The 17948-nt window shown below is 41.0% G+C and overlaps 1 long non-coding RNA gene across 1 annotated transcript in view; it reads right to left on the minus strand.

Moving 5' to 3' along the window:
• Window positions 1-447: 447 nt before the first annotated feature.
• Window positions 448-17948, minus strand: part of LOC142829602 (uncharacterized) — a 54234-nt gene continuing 36733 nt past the window's right edge. The window contains exons 3-4 of the long non-coding RNA XR_016349343.1: window positions 12042-12110; window positions 448-741 (exon numbers count right to left, since the gene is read on the minus strand). This is a non-coding gene — a long non-coding RNA (uncharacterized LOC142829602). The remainder of the gene's footprint in view (window positions 742-12041; window positions 12111-17948) is intronic.

Below are 17948 nucleotides of genomic sequence, written 5' to 3' on the forward strand. Positions count from 1 at the left end.
TCTCTTCCAGAAGTGTGGAGCAGTCCTTCCATCTTGCCCAGGAGCCTAGCAAGTCAGGCAGCAGTGCACAAGCTTAGGAAGGAGATAAATGCCTGGGCTCCTAGAGAGACACATCAGCTTGCATAGACAGAGGCAAAAACTCAGGTGCTGTGTGTAGGTGTCTATTGATCTGGGCAATCGTCATGCTGGACTTTTATAGATCACAGTCCTCTCTAAAAATACGAGTTAGGCACCTAAGTACCTTTGTGGCTCCCACCCTTAGAATCTTCCTCATCATTTAGGCTTAATCATTCTTTTGCAATAATACTAATGTAATACTAATTGTTGCAATTTAATCAGATCTATCATTAATGTTACGAGGCAAGTGGGGATTTCATAAGAATCATCAAACACTGACTTCGTATTTATTAACTCAGTGGGAATAAATCCCCCCTCCCCTTTGACTTCATTAAGATACTCACAAGGCTGCTAAATGAACTGGAATTATGTGTGGCTGTTTTGGGAGCTCTGGAACCAGTTTTTGAAGTCAGAATACCAGATTTGCTTGCTTTCACATTGTCTGTGTATTTAAAAATTAATACATCTGATGAGGAAATGTGTTTTAATTGGTACAATAAAGTGGAAATGATAGAAGTATCATGGATTCAAATTGCAATCACTGAGTTATTTACTCTGTGACTACTCACTTCATTTTCTTCTGTGACTTGGTCAATGCAGCTATAAAATCAGGTGAATCTTTAACTGTAACAAAATAAATAATATTTTACATTCCTATAACACCTTCCATCTGAGAATGTCTGTGAAGTGCTTTACAAACATGCATACATTTATTTTCTTCTTTTCCCCTTGCAATTATATATGGGCAAAACTGGGGCAGAGAGACATCATGTGATTTGTGTAATACTACAGAAAGTCCAGGACAAGGCTGGGAACAAAACCCAGACTGCTTGACCTTAGGTTAGATTTTTAGCCATGAGACTTCCTTTTCTTCCTCCTCATTCTGCAAAATAAACGATCAAAATAAAAACATCCAACAACTATTTCAAGAGTCCACGTGGCTAGGAGGAAACCGTGGCTTACAGTTCAAACACATTTGGGGTGTCATGTCATCAAATGCAAAATTTTCCATTTGGATTTTGTTTAGTTTCAGAAACATTATGTTTAAACACTGGGTTCATCGCTCCTGGTTGGCAAGGAAACAGGCTTCCATTGTGCTGCCAAACCAATTCAGGCACCCACACAAGTTCTAGTGCCTGAAGAATAGATCTCAGGAAGAGAATCTAATCTCTTATTTGTCAATATTTGTGAAAAATGCCTCTTGTGATTTAGATTGGATGAAGGGGCATCACATATAACCTGATCCTGACTTTCATGACTCTGACAGTACTAGGAAATTTATGGGAGAAAAATAGAAGTAATGGGTGTGTTAATTATCTATTTAATTAAAACAAGATGTAATTGATATCTTCTACAGTATCAATAGAAAAGGCTTACAAAAACGAATATCACACACAAGTGTTTTTCAGTGTAACAATGACATGCTAATTTTACATAGAAAAATCAGGGCCCGCTCTTTTACAGATATCTGATTTAGATGATCAGAGCTGATAGGCTTTCAACAATGATTTACATTGCCATGTTAAATGTATTTTATGCGAGAGGTCTGTCAGATTGTTCCTTTTTATTGCCTTATCTCGTTGAAAACTTCTAGAGAAGAGGTTTTCAACTTGGAGTCTGCAGACAGACTTCTGGGGATCCACAGACATATGACTAAGATTTCTAAAGCAGTCTGCAACTCCATTCAACATTTTTTATGAGTCCACAAATGAAAAAAGGTTGAAAACCATTGTTCTAGAAGAGACATGAGTGTTTAGCAAGACTATGTCTAAGGACATGAAATAAGTTATGCAATTGACATAGCTCACTTTGTGTATCTTATTTCGAAATAGGGAGTGTCCACACAGCACTTATTTTTAAATAGAGCACTCTTCCTCTGACTTCCCTTATTCCTTGTAGAATGAGGGTTTCAAGAGTCGAAGAAAGAAGTCCTCCAGCTTGACAGTATTTTCACACTATTTCAAAATAACTGCCTGCTGTGTAGACATGAACTAAGTTATTTCAGAATAGTGCTAGCTATTTCAAAATAGTGTTGCAGTGCAGACATACTCTAAGTTCCTAATAACATCCTCTCTTTTTTACATTTTAATGTCCGTTATTTTGTAACAGCTTACCCTGGTAAAAAAAATCTTTTCTAGTGCTTGTAAATTAATATTTTAGACTTCACCTTCCATCTGTAGATAGCTAATTTATTTACAAGCTTTGAATAATTAAATCTTGAAACATCTCTAAAAAATAGGTAATACTATAAACTCCAGTTTACAAATGGGGAAAGTGAGGCCCAAACAGACTGAGTCTTGCTCAAAGCCACATAAGCAGCTTGTTGCAAAGACAGGCATATCATCCACATCTCCTGGGTCTCCACTCTGCTTATTCCACAGGACCATCTCTTGCCATGCCAAGATGGCACACCTGTTCCTCAGACCTACTGCTTTTATCTTTAGTGACAGAAACAGAGGGCAATGCACCATCTCCCAGGCTGCAGCAACAGCATGTGACAAAGGCATTCCACAGCTGTTCTCCAACTGAGGCTTTGCCACATTTGTTTTGACAATATTTTTGTGCTTAGAATGAACATGTTTGAGCACTATTCCAGGGGATAGAATAAAGCTCTCTTGAAACAATGAGTCTGTGCAGGAAACCAGCAAGGAAGAAGAACAGTGCCCATGTTATTTATGCTCAAAATTCTAAAGCAAGCATATGCTTGCTATTTCATCCTGCTAACCTCAATCCATTGTTTACTGGGACAATTGAATGTAAGGAATTTAACTGTCTCATCAGTACATAGCTAATCAGGAAAACCTCTATGGTGAGACAGTATGGCAACTCTGTTTCAAGAAAACAAACCTTCAAGCAATTAATCATATCTTTGAATGTATAGAATGACATTCATTCTAAAGTTCTAGATAGTCTAGGTAACCTGTAATCAAGACTGTAGGTCTCATGATGAGAGAAAAGAATTTGTCAGTATATAAAAGGCTACTGGCCTCATTAGAAGTTCTTCTTGACAACAGAATACTGCCAAAGATAAAAATTAACAGAGTGAATTGTTGGGACATGGTAAACACAAAGGAAGGATGGCTGGGTTGACCATAGTCACCGAAATTAGATGCTCCAAGACAGGTATGTTTACCGCTCCTTTCAGCATATGATTTATCGAATAGGGATGGTGTTATAATAAACAGTATTATTTTGGTTTGTCCTCTGATTTTTGAACATTGGATTTAGTCATTCTGGATACATCTACACTGAACCATTATTTCAAGATAACTAGCATTATTTCAAAATAACAATGCGAGTGTCTACACAGCTATTCCGTTATTTCGAAATAATTTTGAAATAACAGATGGCTTATTCCAAAAGCTGCAAACCTCATTCTACGAGGAATAATGTCTATTCCGAAATAGCTATTTTGAAGTAAGGCATGTGTAGACGCTCCACTGCTACTATTTATAATAGCCCCTTACCAGAATCATTCTAAATTATTCCTCCCCAGTGCCTGCTGGGGCTCTAAATCCAGACAGCATGTCCACATTCAGAAAGCCTGCCTCAGACTCATTTGAGGCTTCCCTGCAATGTAGACGTGCTATTTCAGAATAACTATTCCAGAATAGCTTATTTTGAAATAGCTGTGCAGTATAGACGTACCCTCTGTCATTTGCTTATCATGGAGCATTATGTTGGACTCTGTTGTATCTCTGCCCTGGTCCATTCACAGCTAGCCTTGAAGCAGGCTGATATAGTCATGAACCACTTTTGCAGATTGAAGCCAATTCCTCCTTTGCAAAATTATTTCTCTTCTAAGAAAAATCACTTTTCTGCCCCTTAAAAAGGAGGCAACAAGCCTGGCATTCCAGATGTATATAGACAAGCAGTCCATAATGAAATGTCTTCACTGTGTTTAATGCCTGGCCAGGTACTTCTCTGAGATCAGTTTAAACACTCAGCAAATAACTGTTTGGGATTGTGGGTGACAGGTTCACACACCACAGCTCCGGGTATCCCAGGCTGATAAACACATATTGATTGTGTGTGAGGAGTCGTTATGAATGTAATCTCACCCACAATACCAAATACAGATCTCATACCTGTGTACTGCTCAGTTATTTGCTGTCAGTGCACACTTCTAAACTTAGCAAGATTCAGATTACTTGAAGTGAGCTAAGGTGTAGTGATTCTTGCTAAGTTTAGAAGTATGACTTCAACTTCAATGTTGTTGAATTACTGTATTTCCTAGTCAGAAACAGTGATTAAAAAGAGCAGAGAAAATAAGTCCAATGTAAAAGGATGAGAAAGTAAAACGTAGACTGAGTAAGAAAACAAATACAGCAAGCTGGAGGAAAATTCTAATTAGAAAATGAATTCAGTGGCCAAAACATTTATCCTCCACCAACTGAGACACCAGAACTCGGTTGGCCTGGGAGTCTCCCCTCTCTCTTACTCACAAAGTGCATGAGCTGAGGTTAGCAGACTACTCTGTGTGCCAATGTACAGAACAGGCTTCTCATGTACCAAGTCACAACACTATTTGACCCAGCCACCCCTCTGTCTTGATGGAGAGGTATCCAAGGCCAAATTTGAGCAGTGTTGTGACCCGGTGAGAGAGGTAACAATGCCACTTAATGAAATTTGGCCTAGTCACCCCTCCATCTGCATGGAGGAGCAGTTGCATCAAATTTCAGAGGCACTACAACAATGCAGCCTGAGCAATGCTCCAGAGCCTTCCAACAGAAGTGTATTGATTTAGTACAGGACCATGACTCAAAAACAATTGATTCATGTTCCAACCCTGCTGGCATCAGAGTCTATGGTACTTTAAGCAAGTGAGAAAACCTGCGGGAGGGAAGTCTTCCTCCCTATAATTGGTGCCACTGCCATCATCATATTATCTGAGCGCCTCAGTACTTTTGAAAAGCAACACATTTTTATTTCAGTGATTGATCTGGATTTGTAGGTGCTTAACTTTAGGCATTCACGTTTGAAAAATACTAGGGTTGTTTTTCTATCTGTAACACGGGCTTCTCAGAAAAACAATATAATCAGTTTTAAATGACACATGGGAAAGTATGTTTGCCAATTTGAAATAGTTTTGTGAACCACTGAGTAGTTCACAGTCCACAAACCCTCAAAGCTCCGGGAAGTTTGCCCATTGGTCTTAAACTGAGACAGATACCTGGAAAAAAACCTTGAAATTTCAGCTTTCGTTTCTTAAAAAAAGCTTCTGAAAAAAATCAGGCTGCCCCCTTTATTCATTCCACCAAATGCTCATGGAGGTAGAAGCTGCCCATGATGGAAAGCATCCAGCATCAGGCTCTCGGCACCTTTGAGGCCCCATAGCAGAGTTTCATGGGAAGACCACAGGTAGAGGAGCTATGCTGTGCACACTCTACATCCTGCAGAACCGGTCCTCCATATAGGCCAAAAAAGGTCACTATTAGAGGTGATGGGGGCATTCAATCCACGTGCAAGTGGGACCTAAGCCCTATGCCCACACACCCACACCCCTGGTGCAGAAGGGCTGCCACTGCTATGTCAACTCGAACTAGATTAGGGGCCGTAAGGAAACTGTGTTGTTAACCTCTATCCTAGCCTAAAATTGAACTTTACCTCCCCAACACAAACTGTACTTTGCCGCCACTGGCCCCATGAGTATGCATTGCACTGCACTCTCCCCCCCACAAACAGACTGTAAGATCTTTGAGATGGGATTAGTTTGGCTCAGTTTACCAACTGTAGAGCACCTGTACATTTACAGTGCTGTATTAATAATAAACACTAATTTCCCTCCAATAGAATAAATATCAATGAAGCTTGTGAGTGTGAAGCCACCTGAGTCTCCTTGCGGCAACAAGTAATGAGGGTTCCCCAGAAATGGGTCCAATTTGGACTAGAAAGTAACCTTTGAGGCCCATTTTATTCCGAGGTAACTATGTTCCACCAGAGAGTGCGAACATGAGACCTATGTGGTTAACGAATGAAAGGTGGCTCTGCGGTGTATTGTACATGTCCCACTATGAGATGTTCTGGCTGGAGAGTTTCTTGTTGTGAAGGTCTTATCAATGCCCTCTTGACTGCAAAGAGTAAAGCAAGAGTATGGGACTGAGTACAAGTATAATCCTTCTGCCAGTCAAAGTGGGCAGCAGTAAGGGCCTGGTTCAGTTTCTAGAGGTCCCTTTTCAACAACACAATGCAAAATTGGCCTGAGCACCCACCTGGGGACTTGGGACAATTACACATCACCCCTTGGATGCCTCTAAAAGGAAATATTTCCCCTCTCGCAAGCACAGAGTCTGAGTGTATCCAAAACACTTAATGAAATGAGAGAAGTAACTCTGCATTAACTTAGGAAAACACCACAGCCACAAACATAAAAAATGAGCAAACAACCCACCCCCAGGTAAGCTGGGAAGTGTCCTTTTCATTCAGGTTCATAAGTCCAGCAACCCAAAAGTCCCTTTAATGAGCCAGTCCCTTCTCTTCAGTTGCTGGTCCTTGGTCAGTTCTACCTATACTGCCCAGCGGTGGGCAATAACTGGCTTGTGTGTCAGATGCAGTTCACCAGGGGTAGCCCCTGGCTGGCTGCCACAACTTTATTTACCTGTGCCTCCACAGGTATGGCCACTTGAAGCTCCCAATGGCCATGGATCACTCTTCTTGGCTACTTCCCATGTAACAATATGGTTTTTTGGCAGTCATATTGGAAGGCCTAAACTAAAGCTGCCTTCTGCAACCAGACTGAAGAGCAGCAGCCATTAGCTGTAAAGCTTGGAGTCACATACTCATCGTATTCCATCTAAATTGCATTAAAATGGTGTCACACTAGTGTCACACTAGGCTGTGAGAAGGCGACCTTGTCATAATGGCATCCACTGTCACCAGATAAAGAAATAGATCTCAAGATGGGTAGAGAAAACTTAGTTAACAGCATTTCATCTGGCAAGAAACTGCTCATCAATACTTGAGGACGGGGACTCCTCATTCTATGATTATTGTCCTCACTTTCCTATTGTCCTCACTTTCCTCACTGCACTGACTACAGTGAAAGACTCTGCCTCACACTATCCAAGAAATTAAGAAACCACCTGATAAGTATTTTATACAAGAAACAGAAAACCATGAAGAATGACATTTCTAACTTAGATCATCTCATCTCAAGACAAACATCCACACCGACTGACACCTTGCAAGACTTTTGTTCCACCAGACAAGAAATCTACTATACACACTTCTATTCCCTACAACAAAGAAAAGACAATAAATTTTCTAACCTGCTCCATACCACTGGCTACAACAGCAACTGCCTCAACCCACCGGATAATATTGTTAACCTCTCCAGCTACAAACTCAATCCAGCAGAAGAGTCTGTCTTGTCCCGGGGTCTCTCTTTCTGCCCCACGTCCCCCACAAACTGGATACAATTTTGTGGTGACCTTGAGGCTTTTTTTCGCTGCCTCCGTCTCCGAGAATATTTCCAAACCACCACTGAACATCAGTCTGACCTACCAGTTCCCCCCTATCAACACCAAAGGAAAAATAATTCTATATGGACTCCCCCTGACTGTCGGAATTACAATCTGGATTTCTATATACACAGCTTCCGCAACAACGCACAGACTGACATTATTCGCAAACGACAACAAGCGACACACAATCTTAGCCGCGCTGAACACCATGCCATCCAGAGTCTCAAAAACAACCTGGACATTGTAATCAAACCAGCTGACAAAGGGGGTGCTGTGGTCATTATGAATAAGGCCGACTATAACCAGGAGGCAACCAGACAACTCTCCAACACCACATTTTACAAACCTCTCCCCTCTGATCCCACCTTGGAATACCAAAAGAAACTACACTGTCTCCTTAAAAGCCTCCCCACAGCTACTCGGGAACAAATCCACACAGAATCACCTTCTGACCCCCGACCAGGATTGTTCTATCTACTTCCCAAGATCCATAAACCTGGGCACCCCGGACGTCCCATCATCTCTGGTATTGGCACGCTCACTACTGGTCTATCCAGCTATGTAGACACTCTTCTCAAACCCTTCATAACCAATACCCCCAGCTATCTCCGAGACACTCCTGACTTCCTAAGGAAACTACAAAACATCGATAACCTCCCCAATAATACCATCCTTGCCACCATGGATGTAGAAGCTCTATATACCAACATCCCACATGAAGACGGATTACAAGCAATTAGAAACACTTTCCCACAGGACACTACTGCCAACCTGATAGCAGACCTATGTAACTTTGTTCTCACCCACAATTATTTCCAGTTTGAGAACAACTTATACCTCCAGATCAGCGGCACAGCCATGGGTACATGCATGGCCCCACAGTATGCTAACATCTTTATGGCTGACCTAGAACAACATTTCCTCAACTCCCGTCCCCTTTCACCCCTCCTCTACCTACGGTACATCGATGACATCTTTATGATCTGGACGCATGGCCAAGAAACACTGGAGATATTCCACAGAGATTTCAACAACCTACACCCCACCATCAACCTCAGCCTGGACCATTCTACACGAGAGATCCACTTCCTGGACACCACCGTACAAATCAACAATGGAAAATTAGACACCACTCTCTACAGAAAACCCACCGACTCATACAGTTACCTACATGCTTCCAGCTCCCATCCAGAACACACCACACGATCCATCGTCTATAGCCAAGCCCTTCGATACAACCGCATCTGCTCTAATCCCACTGACAGAGACCAGAAGCTTCAGGATCTCTACCAAGCATTTATAAACCTCAACTACCCACCCAGAGAAATAAAAAAGCAAATTGAAAGAGCCAGACGAATACCTAGAAACCATCTACTTCAAGACAGACCCAAGAAAACCAACAATAGAACACCACTTGTCATCACCTACAACCCCCAACTTAAACCTGTCCAACACATTATCAATAAACTACAGCCTATATTGGAACAGGATACCATACTCAAAGAGGCTCTGGGAGACAGACCCATAGTCTCCTATAGACAACCACCTAACCTCAAGATGATTCTTACCAACCACCACAGGACATACCACACTAATACCAACCCTGGTACCTTCCCTTGCAACAAACCCCGTTGCCAGCTTTGTCCACATATTCATTCTGCTGATACCATTATTGGACCTAACCAACTGAGTTATAAGATCAAGAACACAAATTCCTGCGCATCCAGAAATATAATCTATGCTATCATGTGCCGAAAGTGTCCGTCTGCTATGTACATTGGACAAACATCTCAGACACTTCGCCAAAGGATTAATGCCCACAAAACAGATATCAGACAAGATCTCAAAGAGAAAACAGTTTCTTGCCATTTTAACCAGAAAGGACACTCTCTCAATGACTTAACCACCTGCATTCTGCTACAAAGACCTTTTACATCTGCACTTGAAAGGGAATCCTCTGAACTGTCATTCATGTTAAAATTCGACAATTTTCAAAAAGGACTCAATAAACATTTGAACTATCTCACCCATTACCAAGATAGTTTCCCCAATTATCACCTCTAATACCATTAACTCACAAACATCCCACTCTCCCTACCTCTAATATCAATTCACAGACACTTACCTTCCTTCCTCCCCCCCCCCCCCGCATCCCCCTCCTGTTCTGCAATGTGATTTGTCCTTTTCATATTTGTTCATTTTTTTTTAAATTGTATCCTTTGGTATATATGGTTGTGACTACTTTCTTCCACTATTTGATCTGAGGAAGTGGGTCTGGCCCATGAAAGCTCATCATCTAATAAACCATCTTGTTAGTCTTTAAAGTGCTACATTGTCCTGCATTTTGCTTCACTATCCTATTGTTTGTCTGTGTGATCTCTATCTGGTTTGTAGGGCTACGTCTAAACTACACCCCTCTGTTGGCAGAGGGATGTAAATTAGATGTATCGAAAGTGCAAATGAAGCCAGGATTTAAATATCCCACGCTTCATTTGCATAATGGCGGCTGCTGCTTTTTTACAAAAAATGGGGCTTTTCGAAAAAAACGGCAGTTTAGATGGGGCATTTTTGACAGAAATGCCCCATCTCAAAAGATCCTTTAGTCCTTAAAAAATGAGTAAAGGATCTTTCGAAATGGGGCATTTCTGTCAAAAATGCCCTGTCTAAACTGCCTTTTTTTTTTCAAAAAGCCCCGTTTCGAATAAAAGCAGCAGCCACCATTATGCAAATGAAGTGTAGGATATTTAAATTAGACTTTCTATATGTCTAATTTATATCCCTCTGCCGAGAGAGGGGTGTAGTTTAGACGTAGCCAAACTGTTTCTGTCTGCTGGATAATTAATTTTGCTAATTGTAAATCAACCAAGGTGGTGGGTATGATTGGTTAGGTAATTGTTACAGTATGTTATGATTGGTTAGTAAAATTATACTAAAGTAATTGATTAAGCTATAGCTAAGCAGGACTCAAGTTTCACTATATAAACTGAGGTCCAAGAAGGAGACCAGCAAGAAGAGGGAAAGGGAAAGAAAGGAACACCAAGGAGGAGTACGGAAGACCTGAAAGAACTCATCTCCAAGACACAGCGTTCTCTGCATGGCCGTGAGGTGCATCAGCTAAGATCCAGAGAGATTGACTTTGCTTGGCCAACAGGGGAAGTTTGCCCGCCTTTATCAGGATCGGTGAGTATGGCACTGTATACTTTAGCAACGAGGAGTCCTGTGACACCTTATAGACTAACAGATTTATTGGAGCATAAGCTTTTGTGGACAAAGACCCACTTTGTCATGAAAGCTTATGCTCCAATAAATCTGTTAGTGTATAAGGTGCCACAGGACTCCTCATTGTTTTTGCAAATTCAGACGAACATGGCTACCCCTCTGATACTGTATGCTTTGTATGTGTATTCTGTTTGCTTGGGAATTGTCGTTAAATAGAGAAGAAGAATATTACTGTGTAAGGCTCTTTCAGTGGCAAAAGATCCTGCAAACCTGCTGGAAGTTACACCCTGAGCCCTAGGAATTGGGTAAGAGTGGGTGTTTAAATTAAATGTACCTTGAGCCCTAGGAACTGGGTAAAGGTGTGTGTCCCTAAAGTGTGGAAGGGATAGAGAAATTTGTGCAGGTAACACCCACAGCTCCCATTGGCTGAGAACGGCAATCCACAGCCAATGGGAGCTTCAAGCAGCTGTAGCTGTGGAAGCGAAAGCAGCAGCCTGATAGGGGCTAACCCTGGTGAACTGACTCTGGCATATTGCTCACTCCTGACCTGTGCAGTAGCCTGCTTCTTCCTCTGATTTAATCCTGGGCCTCTCCAGACTAGTCCATAAAGAAAAAATCAAAAGGAGATTAAAAGAAACAGTTGGTAAGAGTCTTAGTAGAGGAGTGGGGAATGCCACTCTTACAGAATGTCTCAGGATCAGGCCCTCCCTCCCCTCAGGGAGGCACCTTCAAGCCATGGTCACTAGAGAAGTCCCTGCCTGCCGTCAGACCAACACCAGAGGAAAGAAGTCCTGTTCTCCTTCCCCAGTCTGCCCACAAATGATCTGTTTTGCTTTCGTTCCAAACTCCTCCAACCTGTGCCTGTTTCACAGATGTGACGGGGCAGTTGTTCAGTGTGGGGTTTGTATACTCCATCACACAAATCTATATCTTGCTGTCATCATCAGCAATACCAGCAGCAGGCAAAATGCAAATGACATGGAAAAGAACCATGTTTTACTCTGAAATGTGAGAGCACAGTTTTTGAACCTCTTGAGAAAATTTGTGAACATGTTTCTGTCCCATTTAATAAAGCGGATCACGGAGAGCTAATTTTGGTAGGTAAATAGCAACTGGCACATCTATTTTCTATCAACAGATGCAGCTTCAACAGTTTCAGTCCTTCATTCAAATTTGTGACTGCTTTGCTTCAATTGCACATTTCTCATTTAGCATACCTTGAAAGCATATACTGTCACTCACCCTCAGGGAAGTCTGTTTGGCTGTGCTGGGGTTTGCATAAAGCAGCACTGGAGAGGATCATCAAAGCAGCTAAAAGGAGACATTGGAACACATTCTTTTTGATTTTGAAAAAACAACAATCTGGTTAGCAAATAAGGTACACAGAAGCTCAATTTTGGTGAATTGATTTAAAACTTCTCCGATTTATCTTTAGAGTTCTTTACTGATTGACTTTTTTATAGTTACTACATAATCTCAAACATATTAAGAGTACAAAATATGTCTTTTTTTTTATAAAAAAAGACCAATTTTGAAGAGACTAAATATAGCAGCAGATTTAATGTAAGTCTTAAAAAAAACATTGCCTAGAGTAATGAATGTCATCTATAAGAAATGTTTTGCTCTCACTGACAATTGACTCATAGTGCTGACAATAAACTGGGATGTCACTTACTTATCCAACCAAAGATTTTTAATTTATAATCCCAAAGGACCAATAGCTGCTCTTCTTGGGTTCAGAAGCAGCAAAATCTATGTGGATTTCAAGCATCTGGTACATTAAGATGATAGTAAGAGGAGGAAAGATGATCTTGTGGTTAAAGCTAGTCAAAACATTTCCAGATGAATATTTTCTCATTGGAAAATGCCAGTGTGGCCAGGTCTCCCTGGCAGCGGGGTGGCCTAGTGGTTAGGTCCCAGAATTAGCCAGCAGAAGAAGGGTGCAGAACTCTGCCACTGATGCCCCAGCTAGAAACTCAAGCCCAGATTTTTCCCTTAGCTAGGGTTCTAGCAGGTTTCCCCCTTTGTCCGAAGGAGCGGGGTTGGAGGCTTCACTTGCTCCTGTGGCTGTCCAAGTGCACAGGCTTTGGTTCCTGTCTTACAGACAGCAGAACCACACTCCTGTATTCTTGCTGGTCAGCCCCCAACAGAGCCAGTCTTCTTCTTTGTATCCTCCCTCCAGGCCTGGAATTGGCTACAGGTAAAGCAGAGCGGGGCTAGCTGGGCCAGAAGGCTTTGTTTAACCTCTGTGATGCCAGGCTCTCCTCTCTTCCCTCCCCCACAGGTAGTTTGTTGAAATCAACACATTCAAAAGGAACATATCAATTCCAAAAAAATTCCATTTGGAAAAAATAGCAAAAAGCTATCGCAATTAGAATTAAATGTTCTGATTTTTTTTTGTTTCAAAATTACCTTGTTTTGAAATTTGCTATTATAGCCAGAATGGGTAGGAATGGTGTCCCTAGCCTGTTTGTCAGGGCCTGGAAATGGATGACAGGAGAGGGATTACTTGATTACCTTTTCTGTTCACTCCCTGTGGTGCATCTGGTATTGGCCACTGTTGGAAGACAGGATACTGGGCTAGATGGACCTTTAATCTGATCCAGTATGGCCATTCTTATGTTCTTAATACAAACTAAAAAGTCAGAATTACTGCAAATACTATCAATCACTAACATTGATGCAAATGAACCAAAGCAACTCTTTGAAAAAATTATTTTGCAGGGAAGTTTGAAATTGTCATTTTATTCATATTTAGAAATTGTAAAATGTCACATAAAACAGAAATTCCAGTCCCTGAACAGCTCTAGTTAAGCATTTAGGTAGGAGCTGGAGATGGGCTTTGTTTTGAATCTGTTATAGACTTCCTGTTTAACTAAGGTCAATATACACCCTGTGTTTCAATTTCTTCATCTCTGCAATGGGGATACTAATGCTAAACTAGCTCACATGAATGTTGCGAAACTTAACAGTATAATTTAATATAGCTAGTGATTTAAGGTATCTTCATTTTGAGGTGACCACATTTAGATACTTTAAAAGGAGTCCAGTTTTCAGAGGGTGGTTGTTCAATATTTTCTCAACCTACATGGGCACCTAAAATAAGTATTAGTTTTCATAAGTGTCTAATGATAAGTGTTTTGTGATCCTGAATCCTTAGGTATTTGATAAGTTTCAAGTATTATTTTACTGATGGAAGCTATAACCAAGTTTTTTAAATGTTCCTTGTAAAAGAGGAAAGCAGATATTTTAATCTTTTGAAAAAGATACGAGACACTTGCAGAGCATCTTTTTGAAACTGTGCCTCAGTTGTATGGAGAATCTATTTGGTGTGGGAGCCAGAAACTTTCCTCTTTCAACTTGCAAGGTTATTATGTTGCTTAGCTGAGAGCATTAACCTGGTGGAACAGAAGTACTCAAAGATCTCTAGGAAAAAATTAGACAACTACCAAGCCAAGTCAAGAAAAATGTGTGTGCAAGTCAATTGACTGACAAGTACGAAAGCACTTTCCTAGTAGCACTCATTAACTAAAGTAAAAATTTTGTAATACTTTGTAGATCTGTATACCGAATTGAAGATTCCTCTGCCTACATCATGAAATACGTTTTGTACCGATCATACCAAAATCATAAGACAAAAAACAAATAAAGCTAAATTGGCAGCAAAATATTACCTTTTCCAAAAGGATGCGTTATCATTGGCATCACTGCTGCTAAATTTGAAAAATATGTTACCTGCTTCCCAAGCTACAGGAAACAGTGAAAGTAAAAGAAATAACCCAACAACTCTGAATTAACCCTCTACCGGCAGTACAGGATCAAACTTTTCAAAAGTGTCCTCTTGATTTCTTAAAATTTAAGTTACTCCACTTAAGACCCCCTAGGACCAGATTTACAAAGAACTTGCACCTCCATCTATTGAGTTGGAGACTGGGTGACAACTATTTCTGAAAGTGGGCTAGCCAGTAAGTTTCTCTTGAGACTAAAAAGTGACCTCAGCCACAACAACTTGTTTCTATGTTCAGCAGCAACAACCACCCTGGAGGTCCGGGTGGTGGGGTGAGAGAAGCCTACATTATGAATAAGTGATTTCTCAGCCTTAACTATGAAGAAAGTAGATTGTAAAAAAGCAAAACACCACACACACAAAGTCATGAGAAACCATCCATTTAAACTATATCTAAATTTTTTTGCTTATTTCCGTTTGCTAACAAAACCTAGACGATTGCAAGTGTCTCTCTTTAAAAAAAACAAATAGTTTGCATACTAAACACAAACACACAGACACTGAAGAGTAGCTTGTGCTGCTGGTCACATACTATATCTCATAGATTCAAGGCCTCCACAGAGACTGCTTTTCATTTGGCAGCCATTCCTTAGTGATGACTTGATATGCTCACCATGCAGTACAAATTATTTCTAGACAGACATATAATCCTGTCTAACCTGATTTTAAAAAAACAGAGTTCACTAGTGCCTAGTTCATTAAATCATTTACTCATTAGAGAACACCTCTGGAACACCAAAACTACTACTAATGATCTCAGTTGGGAAGAAAAATATATGAGAGTGGAATATTTGACAGGTACATTTTCAAGTATGCAAACCTTTTCATGCAGCTGATAATGAAATGGATATTGTTTTATTTATTCAATACAAACAGCAAATCTCAGGTAAATGAAGCCCTGGGATTAATCAGCAGGCTTTTATCACTGGGACACCAGTTGGAATCCAGCCCCAACCAGCATGTCTACAAATCACTTTGATTAGATGCCTCTCTGAAACATACTAAATAAAATAACTTTGGCATCAGCTTCGTTACTGACAGACTATACAAGTGGGGGTGGCTAAGTAGGGGATCTTTGGAGCTTGACATGAAGGGCAAAAATTAGTTGTTTGGGAAAAAGTCAATGAATAAATAAGTCACTTCCATTATGAAAGACTATACTTGAAAGGAGACAAAATCATGAGCCACTGAACTGCTTTAAATTCCTGGATAGATGCCTGACACTAGCACAGCTCAACAATGGGAGGATCATACAAGTTATCAGAGGTGTCATTTTCCTATATTAAACTATAAAGGGCCATATAAGAATTAAAACAAATGTTTTGGAAGATTACTCTGGACATCATTTTTAATAGTCTTATACAAGTTAGGTAGATATGACTCAACTCAGCCATTCTACCTAGATTGATTCTAATATGTTAGACTCCATGTTACATCATATGTTATGTCAGCTACTTAATATTTGTCTTCACTACTTTTCTAGCTCAAGCAATAACTTGAGTTTTGTATCAGCCCAACTACATCCATATACGCAAATCTCTAGCTCCAACAGTGCTTTAAACCCAAGCTAGTTGGCCCATCAGTGGGTGGGATGGACGCAGGGATGATCAAACAATTTTTATAAAGGGGGCGTACAGCTTCACAGGTGATTAATCAGCCCTGGCCAGTCAGTCAGCTCTGTGCAGGGAACCCTGAGCCTCTGATTGGTTGGGACTGATTAATCACCTGTGAAGCTGTACTCCCCTTTAGCTTAGAAGGAACACTGATCAGACCCCCACACACTACACTCACTAAAGTGGTGGGAAGCGGAGCAACCTGGCCACAGTCTGCTCCGCTCTACCAGCTCCTAGCAGTGTGGCTTGTGGGAGTGGAGTGGGCTGGAGCTGTGGCACTCTGCTTCCCATTGCCATGGCAAAAGCAGATCATCCTGGATGGGAGATGGCAAAACAGGCTGGGGCCAGGTTGCTCCACTTCCTATGGCTCCTGCTGCCACTGGTGAGTAAGGGGGTGGATCTGACCCCTGGTGCCAGTCCCAGCCCCCTTAATAGTCCTCAGGCCACCCTGCAAGCCTCCCAAAAAGCACAGGGATCCAGGTGGCTTCCCTAAACCATCCTATGGATGGGAAGGCTCTGATGCTGACAGCCATTTAACCAAACTGTAAATCCTGTATATAATGGAAATCACAGCAAGCTATGGGGTGCAGCAGCATCCCCCATGCCCTTATTTCCAGCACCTATGGATGGTGTGTGTGTGGGGAAGGGCGGGGGGGAGGGTTAAAACTTGTGCACTGCGGATGCTCAAGCTAAGATAGTAATGCAGTGGGGATGCATCAGCTGCTAATCCTCTCAGACTGTGCTGCTAATCAAATCACTTGCTGTAGCTCAAATTTTGTTTTGCAGTGTGGTTACTCTCAGTCCCTTTCCATACAAGATAATCATAGGCTTCATTAGGGTACCTTGAGCGAAGGAACTTGAATGTGCTAACCAACTCACTGTTGCAGTGAAGATAAGCCTCAACCACACTGGTTCTTAGGGTACAATTACGCTTTGAGGGGGAGATATAATTTCCAGCTTGGGTAGATGTATGCCATACCTTTGATCAAGCTAGTGCATTCAGAACAGCAGTGTCACTGCTGTGGCACAGATGGGTGGAGGGACTAGCCAGCCTAAGTAAATTCCTAGTGTTCCGTGACAGCTACATGTCTACTTTTAGAATTCTAATTCAATTAAAGCTAGTATGCATACACTTACCTGAGCTGAAAATTATTCCAAGATTAAAGTGCAGGCTAAACTTCATGCAGGGCCTCCCAAATCTACATATTTGAATATGTTGCCTGAGAAATTGGTTTCTCTGTTCCAGTGAGTTACACATCCTCTCACCCCATGGCAGGTCCACATACGAAACACTGCTAACTGCCAGCTAGCTACATTAACTCAAGTGGTAAGAGTCTGTACTAGAATGACGAAGGCTCTGAATCCAGATCCTGCTTAAAACTAATAAAGGTGGTTAATGCAGTTGACCAAGTACTGATTTAGTTAAGGCCACATATACAGCATGGTTTAGATGTTGTTCACTAAATAGGATTGCATGATCAACCTCAACTGTGGTATCTACTAACTTTTCAGCACCCAACTTTGTAACCTTAATAACTTTCTTTTATTGCAAGGAGAGCTGTCGGTTAAACACAGTTAACTCATGTGATTAACAATGCAATTAAAACTGATTAATCATAATTAATTTTAAATCACAAGTAACTTCAAGTTAAAAATAGAACACCAATTGAAATTAAATTTTAGATATTGTTCCACTTTTTCAAATATATTGGTTCATGTGTTATGTGAAAGGGTAAATAGTACTTCCCT

This window comes from Pelodiscus sinensis, chromosome 4, assembly GCF_052426305.1.
Source record: "Pelodiscus sinensis isolate ZL-2025 chromosome 4, ASM5242630v1, whole genome shotgun sequence".
NCBI lineage: Eukaryota > Metazoa > Chordata > Testudines > Trionychidae > Pelodiscus > Pelodiscus sinensis.